General features: G+C 36.5%; 1 long non-coding RNA gene across 2 annotated transcripts in view; it reads left to right on the plus strand.

The window, feature by feature from the left end:
* Nucleotides 1-364: 364 nt before the first annotated feature.
* LOC139106627 (uncharacterized) overlaps nucleotides 365-18735 on the plus strand; it is a 32321-nt gene continuing 13950 nt past the window's right edge. The window contains exons 1-10 of one of the 2 annotated variants that reach the window (XR_011546406.1): nucleotides 365-565; nucleotides 645-755; nucleotides 860-1051; nucleotides 1141-1312; nucleotides 1440-1625; nucleotides 1710-1816; nucleotides 2183-2280; nucleotides 3574-3886; nucleotides 4012-4287; nucleotides 4381-4419. This is a non-coding gene — a long non-coding RNA (uncharacterized lncRNA). Of the gene's footprint in view, nucleotides 756-859; nucleotides 1052-1140; nucleotides 1313-1439; nucleotides 1626-1709; nucleotides 1817-2182; nucleotides 2281-3573; nucleotides 3887-4011; nucleotides 4288-4380; nucleotides 4420-18735 lie in introns of both variants that reach the window. The other variant, XR_011546405.1, reaches the window with a different exon arrangement.

Here is an 18735-nt window from a genome sequence, read left to right on the forward strand (position 1 = left end):
CACTTTCAATAAACAAAAAACGGTAATTTAATCATGCATCCATATGAGTGATCGAGAAATTAAAAATAAATAAAATTAATTCATTAATCTCCGATGCTCCGATGTCTCCGAGCTTCATACCAACTCCGAACACCATCTGATTATGCTCGAGAAGTATCTGAAAGTTATGAAAAGTAAGTTGGTAGTACGGTCGTAACGTCGTTCCCGCTAAATTTCGCAGCCACGATTGGTAGGAGTTGACAACCATTACAAAAGGAGCGTGGCCACGATGTTGGCGGGTACAGTAACCATTACAAAAAAGGCGTGGCGTCGACGTTGGCGGGAACGGAGTTTTTTAGTTTTAAAAAAATCTGCTACGAGCCACCACAGTGTAAAGAGATTAGTCGACTTAGAGGTTATTAACAATCTAAACACAAAATTATATTACAGTGTGAATAATTAAAAAAATTAATTATATTACACAGAAAAATTAATTTATAAATACAAAGTAAAACACTGCAAAATGTTATGTTTTATATTTTTATCAGTAATATAAATAAATATATTTTTGCAGAATTATTTAGAGGTATGCTTATGATATTAATTACGATTTTATTAATAAAATAATTAAGTACATGTCCTACATTTATAATTATTTTTTCTAGGAATTTAATAGTATGTTAGATTATATATCCCTTGCTACATTTTAAATAAAAGGAGAACATTACTTGTTGTGAGCTGTAACAATGAGAGAATTTAGCATTTTCTAACTCTAAGTAAGTATCATTTAAATTATTAATGCTCATATTACAACATTAATAATAATAAAAATTGCAATGTGACAATAATATTGATTGAAATAATTATGTTTTAATTACAGTGACTAAAATATAGTGGCAACCTTTGACCAACATGAAGATTACATGTATATAGAAAATGCTCTCAGTAGAGTTCATTTTTTGGATGATGGATTTTGGATGATGAAATATTGAATATGAATGCATCTTACAAAAAAACGCAAGACACTGCTAGTGAAGAATACAGAACTAGTACAAGGTTCCTGTTTTTTTAGGTAATATCTCTAATAAAATAATTTATGTGTATAATAGTACTGAAATATAAATGTGTGGCAAGGATCGCAAGTTAAATCTGATACAAAAGTTGCAGCATCTTATAAATAAAATAATGTGGAAGAGATGTTGCTTTTTGGAAGGTGGTAAGTGTATGTACTGGATCAGTAAGGCAACATGTGTCATACATATGCAAGAAAGGCATTGATTAACTTGGTGAAAATTTTACATGGGACCAAAAGCAATTCAAGAAATGGTTACAGGTGAGAAATATGAATTTATGTAAAAAAAATTAATAAATAAAAGTGAAAATGCAAACATAGTTATTTTATTTTTAATGTGAATATATAATGGATAAATATTTAATCAGTGTTTTTTTTAATTTACAAGAATACCTCTGCAAAATATTTAGCAAAGAAATGGAAAGTTATAGCAATAATAAACCTTTATCCAAAACGTATTATACATTTTTCCAACGCTATTCAGAAGATACAATTATGCTGTGGATTAAACAATATTTAAAACGATTATTCCATATGATAATAGACATGACTGATTAGGTAGGAGATTGTGCAGGTAAAGAATAAAAATAATTTTTAATACGTTATTAATATATTAATATTCTACTAAACAATTAAAAAATGCATGTTTCTCTTTCAGATATATGCATATTGGAGCGGCACAAGCAAATAAGATATCGATAAAAAATACAAATTTGTATTTAAGACAAAATATAAAAGTGGAAATGGAACTTTACTTCTCATCAGGTATTTACTGTAAAATTAATTACTATTAATCTTGAAAGGTTTTACAATTAATATAATATTTTATTATAAACAATAATTAAATTTTCTTTAATAAAATATGAAAATAAGTTTCAGGAACATTTTAATACTAGATATAATAAAGTGCACATCAATTATTTTTGCTTTTTCTCTCTCTCTCTAGATGTAATTTATATATAAATTTAAATATTAAATATACTCGTTTCTCCAAACAAATTGTGTAAAATACAAACGATTAATCTAATCGATGAATACCGCGATGTATCTATTGAAATTAATATTGTTATAATTTGATAAAATTATTACACGACATGTAACTTCTTTTATAACATGTAAATTGTATTTTAGTGGTACCAACCTTGGTGTGGACCGTGCGGGTGACGCGAGTGCACTCTGGTGACGTACCAACATACCGTGTCGTGCACGAAAGCAGCTATTCTGTCTCGGTATTTGAACACTCGACACGTAACACTGATGCTCTGACTATATTTGAAAAATCTCGCGGAATCGGAGGACTGAAAGACCTAATCCAACGTGATTCATCTTCTCCTACTAATTCTGCACACGAAGACAGTATCTGTAATCGTTACTTTTTCTTATAACGTAAGTTAAATCCTCATATATGTGTGCAGTAGAGTCGCGTCTCCGAGCCGAAAATTAATAGTCGTCGAGTACAGTCAGAGCTCGGGAGAGACTTGATTGACGCGAATCGCGATAAATTCGTTAGCCATACGTTTGTGAAACAGTGAGAGGCCTAAAAATGCCTTGGGATTATTACATCGTAACTAGCGAGTGCAAGAGTCAGCGCGGACGACGCAGGGAGCGCGGCGAAAAAAAGCCATTTTCTCTCTCTCTTTCTCCGGCGTTCGAACAGATCACACACACGAAGGAGACGCTCCGTTTGTATTGGGAGCATCCCACATCATCGTTAGCCTAGAAGACGTAATCCGGCCTGATTAACCTTCTCCTATCACATCTCTATACGCGGAGAGTACCAAAAATCATCTCCTTTTCCTGTAACGTAAGTTAAATCCTCATATATGCGTGCAGTAAATCGGCGTCTCCGGGCCCAAAATTAATTGTCGTCGAGTACTCGATTGACGCGAATCGCGACATATCTGATAGCTATACGTTCGCGAAATAGTGAGAGACCTCACAATTCCGTGGAGTAACATATTACTTTGCAAACGCGCGAGACCTTGAGTGACTCAAGTTGAGTCGACACACACAGACTGCGAGGTGTGGAGCATGCGTGGGAGTGGTGCGTAGTAGGCAGCTAGCAGCGGCCCGTTCTCCTTCCCCTTCCATTCTGTTACCGACGCTCGAGTGGTACGTACGCACGCTGGAAACACTGCGTCGTAACGAGATGGCAGCATCGAAATCAATCGTCGATCGCCTTGTACGAAGCTTGATTGAAATGATGTTTGAGTGACGAGCACCGCGATATATCATGTAAGGGTACATTCGTAATACGTAAAGAGTAGTAAATGTAATATTCAGTATAGAATATTCTTTTTGTAACACGTTACTGGTGTGTAGTGGGTGGGTTAAGTACAGAGGTCGATTACGCGGGCGTCGCAATGTTTGATTTTCGACGCTGGAATGCAAGGTCGGCCGAGCGCCGAACACGCGGTAGAATAAATAATACGCGTCGAAAATAATTCGCTGCGTGCGACCTTGTGTTAGATATTGTTTAATATCGTGATTTTACTAACCAGACAAATCTTTTTATGTTTCAGATGAAGATCTAGAGGAGGATCAAGAAGGTCGAAGGAGGATCAACTCGACATGTGAAGCTCTCTCAGAGGAGGACCGAGAAGAGTATCGCTCGCCGATATATAATTATACGGACCGCAGTCGGTTCGTCGGTCGGGTCGGTAGTGCCTTTAGTATTCGGACGTTTTTTTGCTTTCTCGCGATAGTAATTGACTCGAACGCGGACGCGTGTATGCACCAAGGTACGCCAGGATGACTTGCCACGACATCCCAACTGATTGTGAGAGGAGGAGCAGGCCCAGGAAGGGCATCTTGACCCAGTGGAACAACCTCAAGGTAAATATCTTTTTTTCGTACAAAATTAACGTGTACAATTTTATATATTTTTTTTTAATGAACACTGAAGTATCTACAATTGTAATTTAAATCGTCTAATTTATATTTAATTTTGTATGTTTCAGAAATTAACGCGTAATGCCGCACGTCGATATTTAATTATACGAACCACCGATGGTTCGTCGGTCGCGTCGGAAGGGTCGTTACTATTCGGGCGTTTTTTCCGATTCTTTTTTCACGGGAGTGCCGAAAAATAACGTGCGTAAATGCTTTCTCGCGATAGTAATTGATCCGATCGCGGACGCGGGTTTCTAGTGCGCGGAGGGATGGCTCGTCACGTCCCATCTGGGAGGAGGAGCAGGCTCAGGAAGGGCTTCCTGCATCGACGAAGCAACTTTTAAGTAAGGATCAATTTTTTATTATAAAACTGCTAATTTTGCCTATTTATTAATAAAGTTTTTGGCATTAATATTGTTTTATTCTTTTTGTTACAGTCACCGGCTGCATCTACAACTTCGTCGTCATGCAGATCGGTGAGTCACAAAGCTTTTTTTATAATATGCTTATCATCATCAAGTTCTTATTTTACTGATTTAATTAAAGTATATTTAAAAATATTTATCGTCATAGAAAAATTGTATACCGCTGCTACATCTTTTTAGAATAGATTCTCTAATACTCCATAAATCAATTTGTAATATTAATTAAATTATTAAAACTTCGGGTGGGAAACATAAAAAATTAATCTCACGAGGTGAGATTTATTCAAGATCAGAAATTAGAATTAGAAATTTTTTAATTACAACAAATTGAGAATTAGTTATTTCTGCTTCAATTAAAATTTAATTTAATTTCTTGAGCTCGCGCAATTAAATATATATTTAAATATTTTTTTTTTCACCTTCTTTAAATTGTTTTAAATTGATAAAAAGTAGACGAGGACTTCAAGAGGGTTTAAAGAGATTTTAAGTAAAATCTTATGAAGCATTGATCTTCAATAACATTTTTGTTCTTTATTTTGATAATGGTGAATGTAGAACGGATTTTTAATCTGCATTTAACTGCGTGATAATTAATTTTTTTGTATACTTAATTACATTTTACATATATGTCTAATGTTTTATTTAAATTAAAAAATAATTTTGTCTATAGCTTATTTAATTACATTTATTTAAACTGCTTTAATATAATTTTATTTATTTTTTCGCATGTGGTATAAGTAGAGTTACCCTTAAATTTATTTTATGGAGATCGATTATTCATACAGATAAGGTTGTTAGCAATAGATAACTTTGTAAGGTGGTGAAAATAGAATCTTAATATCAGCAAACCCTTCGTTTTATTTTGACTACTGATATGTTTGTCTTTGCAAGCAATCGATAAAACGTTTATGGATTTTAATTTGACAGCGAAATATTATTAAAATAATAAAATACTGATAACTAGACTGATAAACTTCGCTATTTAAATCAAAGAGGTCTAGAACAGATGGTTAGAAAATCGATATATATTTTAATAAAATTAATTTTTAAGAACATTTTGTTATGATCATTAATATTGCGATTAAGCAACAATAGATACCTAAAAAACGGAAATGTTCAATTGAAGGTAACACGAGTTACGAGAACTAAAACAGCGCGATATGTACCAGTTGTAGAATTCGATTTATTTGCACGTTGTCAGCATTCGATAAGTTATATAATTATAATAATAGTTTATTATTTGCGAGAATTTTAATTTAAAATTAAATTTGAATTTAAATTTACGAGTATTTTAGTTATTCTATTAAATTATAAATTTTTTGCGTAAGATTACATTTTTAATAAGATTTAACAACGAATGGTAAAACTACAGAATTTAAAATTACGTTCACATTGAATGTACATAGACACAATTAATTTAATACAAAAAAAAAAAAAAAAAGGAGATTATTAGCTAATTTGTTTATTTCTTGAAGCCGATCTTAAGGAACATAAAAAATTATAACAAGCTATATAAAATTTGCGTGAATCAGTAGCAACGTGCGAAATCAATGTACCATAAATCCTCGACGAAGGATGTTACATTGCGCGAGAGGGCGAACGCGTTTGCTTCCGGTTCTTCGTCTCGTCCACCCTTTTGCAGCCGTCGTTGTCGATCCTCCCCGCCGACTCCTTTTTCTTTCGCGCAATAGTACGTATCTGTTTTACGTCCGCCGCGAAAGATAGCTAGCTACCAAATAATTCATTTTCGTCGGAAGAGCCACGTCTCCGTTCCACACTGCGCAACATCACCCAGCAGCGCGTTCTCCGGTACGGCCGTCCGTTTCCGGCCTTGCCGGAAACGCAACCGTAAATCGCAGCCGCTGCAAATGTATGCGCGCCCCGAGTAATCAAGTACGTGGTCGCCATCATCCAGCGGTAGCTCGTAATGAATTTCTACCTGGCAGAATGTAGATAGAATTATTGCATGTGTGACGCGGGAATAAAAATCAGGGGTAACATATTCCGAGCGTGCCGAGATAGGAAATAATTTCGCGTGGTGTGTCGATACCCGCAGGAAATTTTTTGTAATTTTATATTGAAAAAGTTTCAAATAATTAATTAATTAACGATTTATTAAAGACATGTAATCTTGTCGTTCTGTATAAAGCAAGCTATTTCAATACAGATATATGCACATCTTTCAAAATGCTGTTTCAAGTAAACGCATTTCTAACAGTTTTCGCTATTAAGTTGGGCTATTGTTTCCACGATCCGGATTTATATGTCCTGCATACATATCCGGAAATCCGAGGAGAGATCGAAATACATGAAACGGACTCTGAAACGGTTCTAAGCCACTGAGAAATGGCGCGGCGTGCTCAGGAGTTGTGCAGTATGAAAGCATAAGATTTCGTACCGCCTTAAGCGGTTAATGTTTAATCCCAACGCAAATTGAAGTTCCGTTTACACGGCAGTTATGTCAACCGTTGCCACGTCTGCATCCAAAGCTCGGATTTACTCTGCGCGCTTTGGCGCTTGCTAGTTTACTAAAGAGTAATCCTTGATTCCAGAAAGCTTCTTTATTACAAATTTTTAGATGCGTTTCTACTTTTTTCGAACACTCCTTTTCTAAAATCTAAAGTATATTAAATAAATTATTCCTTCTGGATAAATTATTTGAAATTTATTCACGTTGTTCTTTACACTTTTTACTTATTATTTCCTGAATAATATATTATAATTTTTTTTTTTTAATATAAAAACCGAGGGTTGGAGAATACGATTCTGCTAATAGTTCAGTTACTGCTTGCATTAACGAGAAGTTGAAGGTTTTCTTGAATAACTTCTTCATTATGGTAATTGCTCATTTAGGAATTCTGATTTACTTAGTCTTTCCATACTTCTTCGTAAGTTTGAATAGGTTTAATTTCGCGATGCCGTTACCTCGCAGGTCTCTGAAAAGTTTCGTGTGACCACTGTGGTCACTGTATCTCGGAAGTAATTTTAATTTCTACCATTTATTCTATCATTTAACCATTTAACGCAATATCAAGAGTATCTAAATATACATAGAAATAATTATGTATAAATGAGACAAATATTAATATATGTTAATAAAATTTTAAAAATAATATAAATATTATATTATTAAAAATGCAATTTAAAATTTTTCTCTCTTTCTCTCTCTTTCGTTGACATTATAATAACCTCCAATGTGTCAACTTGCGTATTCGTGACTAGTCGAAGATATTGATAGAGATTTCGAAAAAGATCATTAACTCGCGAATAAGTTTTATGATTTACGTACGATTACATAGTGATATACATAGCAGAATAATGTCAGAGCTATGACGATGCCGATTGTTGTCAGACAGCTCCATCCTGACCACGTGTAAAACGGTGCATTAACGGTTCCGATGGCACGGATCGCGGTTTTTTTGCACACACCCATTTTGCAAGCTTAATGATTTAATTGTTCCCACATCGAACCGATTTTTTAATTTTGCCGGGGTAAACAAAAAATTTGCACTCGCGGGCGTTGCGTCGGCGAAACACAATAATGCTCTGTTCTCGCGACCGTTGTTCGATAAGCAGAAAATTCATTACGTACGGTGGCACGTAAGCGCGGAAATGAGCCGCGCGTAGTAAGTAATGTAAATTTTACCGAAATACGCTGGACGAAGAGTACGGTTGGACACTACCGGCGAATGAGTATTGAATAAATCAATTTTCGCCGCGGGGGCATAAACGAGTTTTGCAATTCATCGTCTTTACATTCGTTTGAGCCTCGATATAACACGAGGTTTAACGTATTAAATTTGTCCGGTTGATTACCGGATCCATTGAAAAATTTTACGACGGCATATTTATATTTAAAAATTGATTTTTGGGTGTTTATTATACACTTCATCACTGCCGCAAATACCGATAATAACGGATTACTTTTTAATGAAGTTCCTATCGGACATCATGATAGTTCTTTTTTAGGTTTGGTTTAGCAAACCGAAAATGCCGGGGATCTTGCTTTTACGCTCAGCTTTGATCTCGTCAAATGCCATCGAAAGCAATGCACACGGTCCGCAACTAATCTTTGTAGTCAGTTGGTTACATTGTGCCTTTGTCGCGCGCTCACGATGGTTAACAAAATGCAAAAAAAAAAAAAAAAAAAAAAAAAAAAATAAAAGAGAGAAAGAGAGAGATGACGGGCTTTGCGGCCCATATATTCACTGGGGCTGCATATCTCTAGCCACACGGAATGCGCGAAACAGCGAGAGTGTATTTCGGAGTTAATTCAAGATTGAACTTTTGTAATTTAATTGAGAAAATTGTCACCGAACGCAATAGATTATTTCAAAATTTTATATTAATGTCGTAATTACTTATCGAATTTTTTTTATCTTTTTAATCAAGAAAAATCTGATTATTATCTACTGCAAATGTTTTGTCCCAAATGTTGAAATCGCGCGTGCACGCAAACGCGTTTATTTTACAATGGAGCTTGTCGATAGACGGTGGTTCTATTTACGCATCGGAAATTGATTTTGTGCACTCCGGAAACGAAGTACTAGCTGTTGTGATATATGCGTACGGTACAGTGGGACTCCGCATAAAACGATCTGATTTTGATCCGTCGGTTGCCGCGATATCTTCGCCGCTGAATTGCTTCGTACTCGAAGATTTATGGGCAAACGGCGGCGAGTGCTTTTTCAGGGAACGGTTCCGCGATTGAACGGTAACGTCGATGAGACCGTCTATCGGAGAGAATATCTGGTCCGTCGAGTTCGACAAAAAGAGCGTAAACGGACGAGAGTTACGGAACGATCAAGTCATTCAACAGCGCTGCGATTAAACTGTTCGCCAGTTCTTGTCACAAACGTGTTTACAACTGTTTTGGATAAATTAATTAATTAACTTGCGGGAGAGCACCGTCCGGGAGAATAATTGTATTAGAAAGAAAAAGCTGAAATCTGATATTTAAATAAGTTTCTTACGAATCGATCGAGATGATACGTCGAGAGACCCAGGCTGAAAATACTTTATTGTTATCTTAATAACTCGTCGAGATTTTAAATTGCAATTTAGCTCGCGATATAATCAAGCCCGAGTACGGGATGAAATTGATATTAAAGTGCATTAGTTGTTTGTCTGCATCTCGTTGACGTTAAAACTCAATTTATAAGCAGGTACGTAATGGCCGTACTCTGTGTTACGCGCATTTACAGCTGTCGCCGGGAACATCTTAGGTGATTCATCGACCAGCGGTCTCCTCCGGAGTTTGCAATGCCGCGATAAGAGCGTGCACCGTGCGTCGCACACGACGATTAGAGTGTCGTACGAGGGAAAGGCTCTATCGTGGGCCGAGTTCTCTCTCGCACGTGCTTATTTATTACCGTATAAATTCGTATCGCGCCCGGCGAGTAGTAGCAGTAGTAGGAGCCGCGCGCGAGGAACGTTATTCTATAAAGCTCGGGGATTTTTGCTTGCGGGTGAATGATATACGGGCGCGGAACCGACCTGGAGAAAATATCGGATTTGTCGCGATCCACAAAATCCGCGGACCCGTCGCCGTGGAAAGCTGTGTGCGCACGTCGCACCGATATCCTCAGCGATATCCGCACGAGGATTTCGCGAGCGTGGCGCACCGGAACGTTTTCTCGAATCGCGACGACAGCAGCGTCCAGCTTGAACGCGAAAACGTGTACAGATGTTAGATTACGTAAGATTAAGAAAATAATATAATACGAGGTATAACACAACTCTCGAAAGTTTTTTTTAACTTGCTTTTTTAAAATACGTTTTCTTTAATGGATTTCTTTTGAGGAAGAAAACTGACGTTTCAAGTTTCTTTTTTTTTGTGGCAAGATTATTGACGTAACAATTCACTGTGTAATTTAATTTGGTTTTTTCTTTTAATTTGTAATTTAATTTCTACTTTAAAAGACAAAAGTAAATACTCGATTTAACGAATTAATCTTCAAAGATATCGATATTTTACTGGTAGTGAATACGCAAGCTTTTCGTTGATAAAAGACCACTCGCGAAAGAGTTGATAAAAAATTCTTTGGCACCATTTTCGCGGACGCTTTCTTTAGAGATACACGAGAAGTTAAATCGCAATGAGAATTCCGCGGAGAGGTAGGCTGATGGGTTTATCGTTACGTGCATAAGCGAATCGATGCCGTTGGACCACGAAGAAGCGTACTCGGTCAGCCGGAGACAATCCCAAATGCGATACTACACAGGGTTTTACGCTCGACAGGCAACGGTTTAAACTGCGCGTTTCCACCGTTAATGCCGCACGGATTTCCCGTGAAATTTCGCACCAAGAGTAAACCCGGGCGTCGCGCAAGGTGTATATAACTCCATATCGTTATTCATGCGTTCTCCGGAGGTGTGCTCTCCTCTTATCCTCGGGGCGCGGAAGCTCGCGCGAAACCGTCCGGAAGTTTCTAATTATAATATGCTTCGCAAAGCAAACATCGCGAACCGGAGTCCTATCTCTTTAACATTTTCTTGACACTAATCCTTTTATACTTTTTTTTTAATACATAAATTAATTTAGTATGCGTAATATTTTTTTCTTTCTGACATCTCATACAACTGACATATGTCGTGCGCTTTTTTCTTTTATTCCGTCGTATAATAAATATATTTTTTAAATTAATTTAGTTACAAATATTTTCAAGTTTTTGCGCGGAAATTCTTTCGTTTGTGTTTCTTTTCGGTGTCTTCTTGCGCCAGCTGAACTGCGTCATTGAGGATATTTAACGAGTATAATTTCACGAGACGTAACAATATTCCCGGCTTAATCCGCGCGAAATCCGGCACGCGCTCGTCGTTTGTAAATTGAATTTCGGTATCTATATATCTAATAGATGTCTCAAGTAACTCTTGTACATTGCGTAGAAACAAAACGAATAAGTCGCGGAGAGGGCAGTTTGACCACATCGCAATTTTTCCATCGGAAGGGTTAATATGTAAGCTGCATCCAATCTCACCGACTCGGTTCTCAGCATTTCGCTTTCTTTTATCTCCAGATTCAACTTCCGTCAGATTTTTCTTTTCGCGTATCGTATCCCCTTTTCTACACTCACGTCTCTTACTCTGTCACCGGTACCGAGAAGCCCTTTCTCCCTACCCCCAATTGGATCTTTCGACATACGCTTCGCGAGAAATCGAGAACGACATTACGATGGATGCGCGGGCGAGAATTCCTTTTCTTTACGTACATAATACAAATAAAAACTTTATATTTGCCTAATAAAATAAATAGTTAAAACTCGAGATAATATCTGTATTATATTTTATATTAAAAAATATTACTTTTTAAATAAAGTATCAATCAATTCTTCGTGACGAATAATAATTTAGAAGCATATAAAAGATAATTTATACATTTGTTGCTACTTAACATATTTTTATGTGGCACGATTAGCAATGTAGCTTAAATGTTTTTTAACAATTTGAATATTTTTCTACTCGGTTGTCAAACAGCACAGGTCTGCTCATTGAGGCCAATTTATTTCGGCACACATGCAAAATTGGCGTTTGCGAATAATGCACATTGTATGCAAGCAAACGCGCAGTTTTAGTAGTCGGTGGACACGCGTGATCGTAAATGCGCGAACGTAATTAGCGCACAGAGAGCGTAATCAACGCATGTTACTTACGAGCGCGGCACAAACGTTAATCGGGGGACGGATGCCTGGTTCCATCGGACCCTTCTTTTCGCGATATTTCGCTTTTACATCGTTAGCACAATGATTACGCCGCTTGTATAAATGCGCGATCTGATTTTCAACCGAAATGCCTACGTGGAATTTGTTATTTATTTTAATATGGATGGAAGAGACGGTGTCGGAAATTATTTTTCATCAATACTCCCAATGAATTGTTTTAACACGTGATACTGAACATATTTCCGGTGTGAAATAAAATTAATATTTTACTTTAATCTACGCTATCGATATGGTTAGAGCTGTCGCAAAATTAATCGCGGTGCATAGTTTTTTATAATTAAATAAATCACGTTTTTTTTTTTTAATTTTATTTTTTACGTTATACAGATAGATGCAGACGTTATTGTTTTTTTTTTTTTTTTTTTTAAGAGAAATAATTAAAGTATGTTATTTGAGTGGAGGGTTTCTGGTTTATGTCCGTTGACGTTTACGCAAGTAAGTGAAACATTTAAACACGTATAATTCTTGCTTGATTAAAATTCTCCCTACGACAGACCCATCGCGTCTATATAACTGGCATGAGTATCTGCTCGACTCTGGGAATGGATTTCTCAAGAAATTCCGACCGCGCGCAGTCTTCACCGGCGATAGTTCAGGCCAATTATCCGCTCTTTCGAGCACGAAGTTTCTTTCGCGAAACAATCGTGGGTGAACGTGACGGTGAAATTGCATTCTTTTAAGCGCGAGGGCGCGATCGTTTTTCGTGACTTTGAAAGCGGCCGCGATTGTCTACCTAATCTATTAAAGAAATATTTCCATTTAGCATGTCGTGACCTAATTTGCATGCGGAAATATGTCGCGAGATAATTTTATGCATTTTAATTAAATAAAATTATTATTTATTGGTAAATAATATTTATCGAAAAAGTTTCAATATTTATATTTCAAAAATGTTCGATAAATAAATGTGTTTCACGTATATTTTTTCGCATTGCCAAAAACACGAATAAAATACGCAAATGACTCTGGGGTGGTTTCCTTCTTGCCTTGTAAAAATTCCGTCAACTTTAACGGAAAAATCACCGCGAATCATCTTCGCGAAATTCGTATGAGATCGTTAAAAATGAACACGTAGTATAAATCTATGTGCCGAGTTGTGTTTCGGTCGTCTCGATTTATCGACGCTAACATTTATGATGGAGCGCGAACGCGATTTCGGAAAACTGACAATTTTTCTCGTGATGATGTATAGGAAGGGTCCGTTATGCAACGATTACTCTTGCAGCTGCGGTGACGTTGCGCAACGTACGTGCTGCAACACGAAACACGCGATGGGGGGAAAAAAATAAAAACAAAATTGTAAAATTGTTCTCAGGGAGCGAAGCGAATTGAAAAAGGCGATTGCGATATTTCTTGCCAATTATCAGTTTGGTTACGAGTTAGTTTTACGGGAAAGTATTATTTTGCAATGTAATAAAACATAAAATGTATTTCTATTTTTCTGTCCTATGTATAATAGGAAATTTCATGCGCTTTTTTTGGATATTTGATTGTAGTACGACTATTTTTACGTACAAGTTTATAAGTTAAATCCATTGGAATATATCCTCTTTATATTACACGTACGGTTCTATCGGTTTATTTCTCGTTATTTTTCAATCAAAAATCAAATAAAATTTTGAGAATTATTTATATACTATTAAATGTTTATTTTTTTTATCAATTTATATTTAAAATAATTTTTTAGTTATGTTTTATTTTCGTATTATTTTGAAACGTTTTAAAAATGATGAGTTTTAAAGTTAAATTGCTATTACCCGAGTGGAAATTTATCTAGTTAATTTGATTTTGCAGCTAGTGGTTAGATCGCGCAGATTAAATATATTTCTTAACTAGGACTAGCTTGGTACTAGCCGTAAATTATAAGAAAGTATTTTTTATTTAGTAATCTATCTTTAAAAAATAAAGTTGTCATTAAAAGAAAAAGAAAAAATCATAATCTGTCTAGAATCGGTCGTCAAGACACTAATCAAGCGCGGACCATGTATGTAAATAGATATCTAAATGTTTTTCGCCGCATACTAGTCTACTGTTTTGTGTTGATCTTATGCAATGCTCGCTCGACTGCCGAATTCGCCGGGCAAACCGGTTTTTACCGTCCTCCACCTTGCAAACTTGGAATGCGAGAACCTGCAAGTCAATGATCTTACGCGACGTTCGACTGCCGAATCCGTCGGGAAAACCGGTTCTCGCCGTCCGCTGCCCGCCGTCCTCCGCCTTGCGAATTTCGAGCGCAAGGTGCTGACCAGATGTCAATACACGCACTTACTCACACTACCGCGGCGACCAAGCGTGCGTAGGGATAGGTCAGCTCACAACAGTAGAGTAGTACGCGGAAAAAAAATCGTTTAGATATCTGGCTTTTTTGGTTCACAATCAATGCTGAATAGTTTTGCTAGACAGTCACGAAATGAACCACGAATTGGATAGTTATTATTAGGTAACGGCGCGAATCAATTTCCACTCGGGTGCTGTATTACATTTTTCAAATATTTTTACACCCGCATTGAAGTATCAAGTATACAGGTTTTTTTGTTTTTTTTTTTTTTTGTTAGACAATTGCAACGTATGACAATTTGTAATTGATCAACTATTTATCGACATTACCAAATAATTTGTTAAACGCGATACAAATAATTAATGTTACTATATATTATAATACATTCTATTGGAAAATTTTGAGAGTTAAATCATTGAAACGGTTTAGCATAATGTAACGTAGGTACATTTCGACAGATTAATTAATGATTAGATATATATTTGAATTACGCGCATATTAGTATTATAATGTAATTTTAGACGCACTCGCCGATATGCCGTAACTTGCAGAAGATGCAATTGCAATTTAGTTATTCTCAAGAATAACGTTCGGTAACAGTTGACCATGTATCACAGGCGTGTTTAATTTTCATTAACGACGCGTATGTAAGTAGCATTAATTCAACTCCGTTCCATCGAGTATCGCGGTAGTCTCTGGAGGACGCGCGAAAGCGACTACAGAGGAAATTTCAAGGCTTGTAAACGAGAAGTAAGTACTGACGTTACGTAGGTAGACCGAGAGTAATATAAAGCGTGATTGGTTGCCGAACATTTGGTGGAAATTGTAACTGGCGAGCGTGGAGTTAGTCCGTAAACGTTGTTGTGAAGTTATTTGCGACCGAAACTATATATGGGATATAACCGGTCTTACTACAACCGGATATCCTGTCAGCCGTAGCTTCATCGAAATGCTCGCCGTAAGTTAAGGTCATAAATTAAAATATATTATACGAACGGTTTCAATAAATGTTCTGATAATAATTTTTGGTGCGTTCGCGGGGTGATTATTTTACCGATAATTTTTTTTAATTATTTGCACACGTGTCGGGTTTGTTTTAATTTTCGTTGAATTAATCTGCAAAAAAAAAAAGAAAAAAAAAATTCTGGCTTATCACATTGCTTGTTGTATAGTTATCGTAATGGCATATTCGATATTTTTAGCGCAATTCTTTATCTACAAAGATCAATTTTTGTTATGTCGTACTCGACTCTTATTTATTGCACTGGAGCAAACCCTAAATTTTAATGCGAGGGTCAGTTTATTGGTGCGTGGTACAGCGTAAGAAAGGGATACACCGGGACACATGATTAACCGTTTATTTTCGCGATAGGCTTTTAATGGTTTCGATACCGCGTGTTGCAGGCCGCGCAATACTCGTATGAAGTAATAATTGCAATGATCAGTTTATACTATCGCGCGGCCTTTAGATCTATGGTGCCATTCGTTACGGGGACTTCGCAATATTCCGCAGAGGGTCGCCGTCCCCTCTTGCGCAGGGAGATACGCGACATTACAATGAGCCCCAAAATAGACTGGTCTCCTCTAAATCAAGCTGCTAATGTACCGTTGTAATTGAACATTGTCGTAAACTCCAAGCTAGATCGAGCTACTCGATTACGCGACGCTTTGCTGATAAGTGACGTAAAAATACTTTAAATTAAAAGACGTATGAGTTAGTTCGTTCTCTATTTTATTGACGGAATCTACAACAATTGCGAGACTGCGAAGTTTCGCAAGCGTAGCAAAGAAAATTAATTATTTTGTATAACGTTTGTGGCACGGTGGACTGTCACCGCTTTTCTGATCGCTATATGGAATTGATCATTATTCAAGTCGAATTACAAAGCCTTTTGACGCGACAGTGTTACAGCGAACGCGGGGCGTATATACTCTGTCTACCATTATCGGGCCGGATAATTATCTCGGTTTCATCAGGTTAGGCTCGATAGAGTCTCGATTCATTGCCTCGCCGTATTCCTCCAATTAATGGAACGCCTTCATTCTCGTTGGTCTGTGAAACCAATTAATAACGCTGACTCTAATAATGTATTTTCCGTCACTGTTTTCTTGGCAAATTGTCCAAACGTTATTTAATTAATTGCACCACGATTTGGACGGTAATAAATTATAAATAATAAATTGTTGTTTATTGCGGAAAATTATTTATACATATATCAAAGGTAATTTATCAGCGTGAGTTTATCAGTTACTTTAACTAATTTAAAAATGCCATATATTAACATTTTAATTAAAAAAATTTTAAACGTTTGCGAATAATCTACTATACATTTACCACGATTGGTAATAAAATTAACATTAATCTTTATATTCATATTCCTCATCTTGATTATCGCAATTGTGACGAATTAGATTATAAAAATAAAATTAAACAACGTGTCTGTTCTTCAATCAACTTTTAATTAATCGGTTTTTAATTTGACAGAATGTCAATTCTGTATCCTTTGCTGTTTAAGCACAAAATGCTACAAATAAATTCTAGGTGAAAAAGTCGGTTAGTTTTTTCTTATTAAATGACGTAATGTTCGATGACGGGGACGCGAATCGCTAAGGGTGAGAAGGTTCATTGTACTTTTGCGATAAAGCCTCGAGGGCATGTTTTTGTACTGTGTGCTCCTTATCGCGTATGCGCGAAAGAGTACGCGCATGTAAATTTATGTACGCATAGAAATACTGTTTTGTCTCGCTCTATATGCATGTTGCATAAATGCCGCGCATTTAAACGCGAGAATGGTACGTGTGTTTATATATGCATGCAGATGCGACTGGTGTCATTAGACTCTCTGACCTAGATCATAGCTTTAATTACCATTGCGAGATAAGAACCGAGATCCCGATTCTGTCGTTGAGCTATTGAGAGGTAATCCTCTTTCATACAAGAGGCCGCCTACCTGAATGGCGTCCAGGTATAGAATTATTTTGATATAAAATTTCCTAATTGAACGTCATACGGTATCATTAATTTTCGTTTTTATGCAATTATTAAAGTACCCGATCGATGTAATCGGACTTAAAGATGATCCAGTTTGTATAGTATTATTTATTTTGTGACGATGTACTGTTAAAGGCCTTTCGAAAATTCCGACAAAATGTGATCACGGCAATTCCCGAGTTATAAGTGATCAGAGTCAACCGGCGGTATGGTATAGAGTTCACACGCTCAATTCCACAACTATGCGCACACGCGTTCCCTCACTTCGAATGGTATTTGCTACTTGGTTTTGCGCGATATTTACGTAACACGTTAAATATAAAATTAAATACAATTTACCAACTTTTTATTACCATGCATACCGGTTAAAACTTTCCATATATTTCATGTAATTCGTTAAAATCTAATTAATATTTTAGGACGCGATACAGTATTAAAATATGTCAGTAAATCATCATCGGTTAATAATACATTGATAATAATATGTTGTATTTAACAAGCTTTATCGTAATCCTCGTACACACTATAAACAAGCAATTATACGCGTTTTGATATTAAACAGTATTGTAATGCATCCTAGTCTATTAAAATTTTTAAATAATGAATTTGCACAATATTAAATTAAACAAGTTGCGAATAGTCGCCTCCGCTTTCTCTTCTGTCTCTTTCTTCTTTCAGATTGTAGTAAATACCTCTTAGGCACTTAATCTCGAAGACGCAATTAATTAACGATCGCGTGTTAACTGTAGTATTTAATTACACGGAATGCAAAGATCGCGACATATTACGCGGATGTTACTAACGTTCGTATTTCGCTACGTCGCGACAATGGGCTAACAAAGTATGGGTAGATGAAATTATAAAGCGCCCGACATTAACGGCGTGTCTTGCTAATCAAGCGTAATTTCCAACAGCAAAGGAATTCGAAAATCATGCGGCTATTTCACGCAGTATCCCGCCGCAGCAATATTGTACCTGTTGCTTCCGTGGCACTTCCGCGCACTTTGAATAATAAATTACGTTATTCTGCATTTCAGCGTAATCGCTATCTTACGTTATAACGTCGCGAGCTGATAAATATGCGATTTTAAATTGAGAACGAGGGTGCAGTTGCGCGATAAATGGTACGATGGTTAATTTTGACGGGAATAAGTAAGAAATAACATCGCATTTGTTTTATCGCGTCCGTCGGCTGTCCCTTTAGCCCTTATGTCACAAACGTAGAAAGACCCGGTGGGATATTCGATAAAAATGCCGGTCTCTCGAGTCGCTCGCGAGTTGATTGCGAGATCCGAGTCCGCGGGGTAATAATGATTTTACTTAGGTATTCGCGAGCAATAATTGCATCGTCTACCATCTGCTCCAACGAGTAATGC

Source organism: Cardiocondyla obscurior, linkage group LG11, assembly GCF_019399895.1.
Source record: "Cardiocondyla obscurior isolate alpha-2009 linkage group LG11, Cobs3.1, whole genome shotgun sequence".
Classification (NCBI taxonomy): Eukaryota; Metazoa; Arthropoda; class Insecta; order Hymenoptera; family Formicidae; genus Cardiocondyla; species Cardiocondyla obscurior.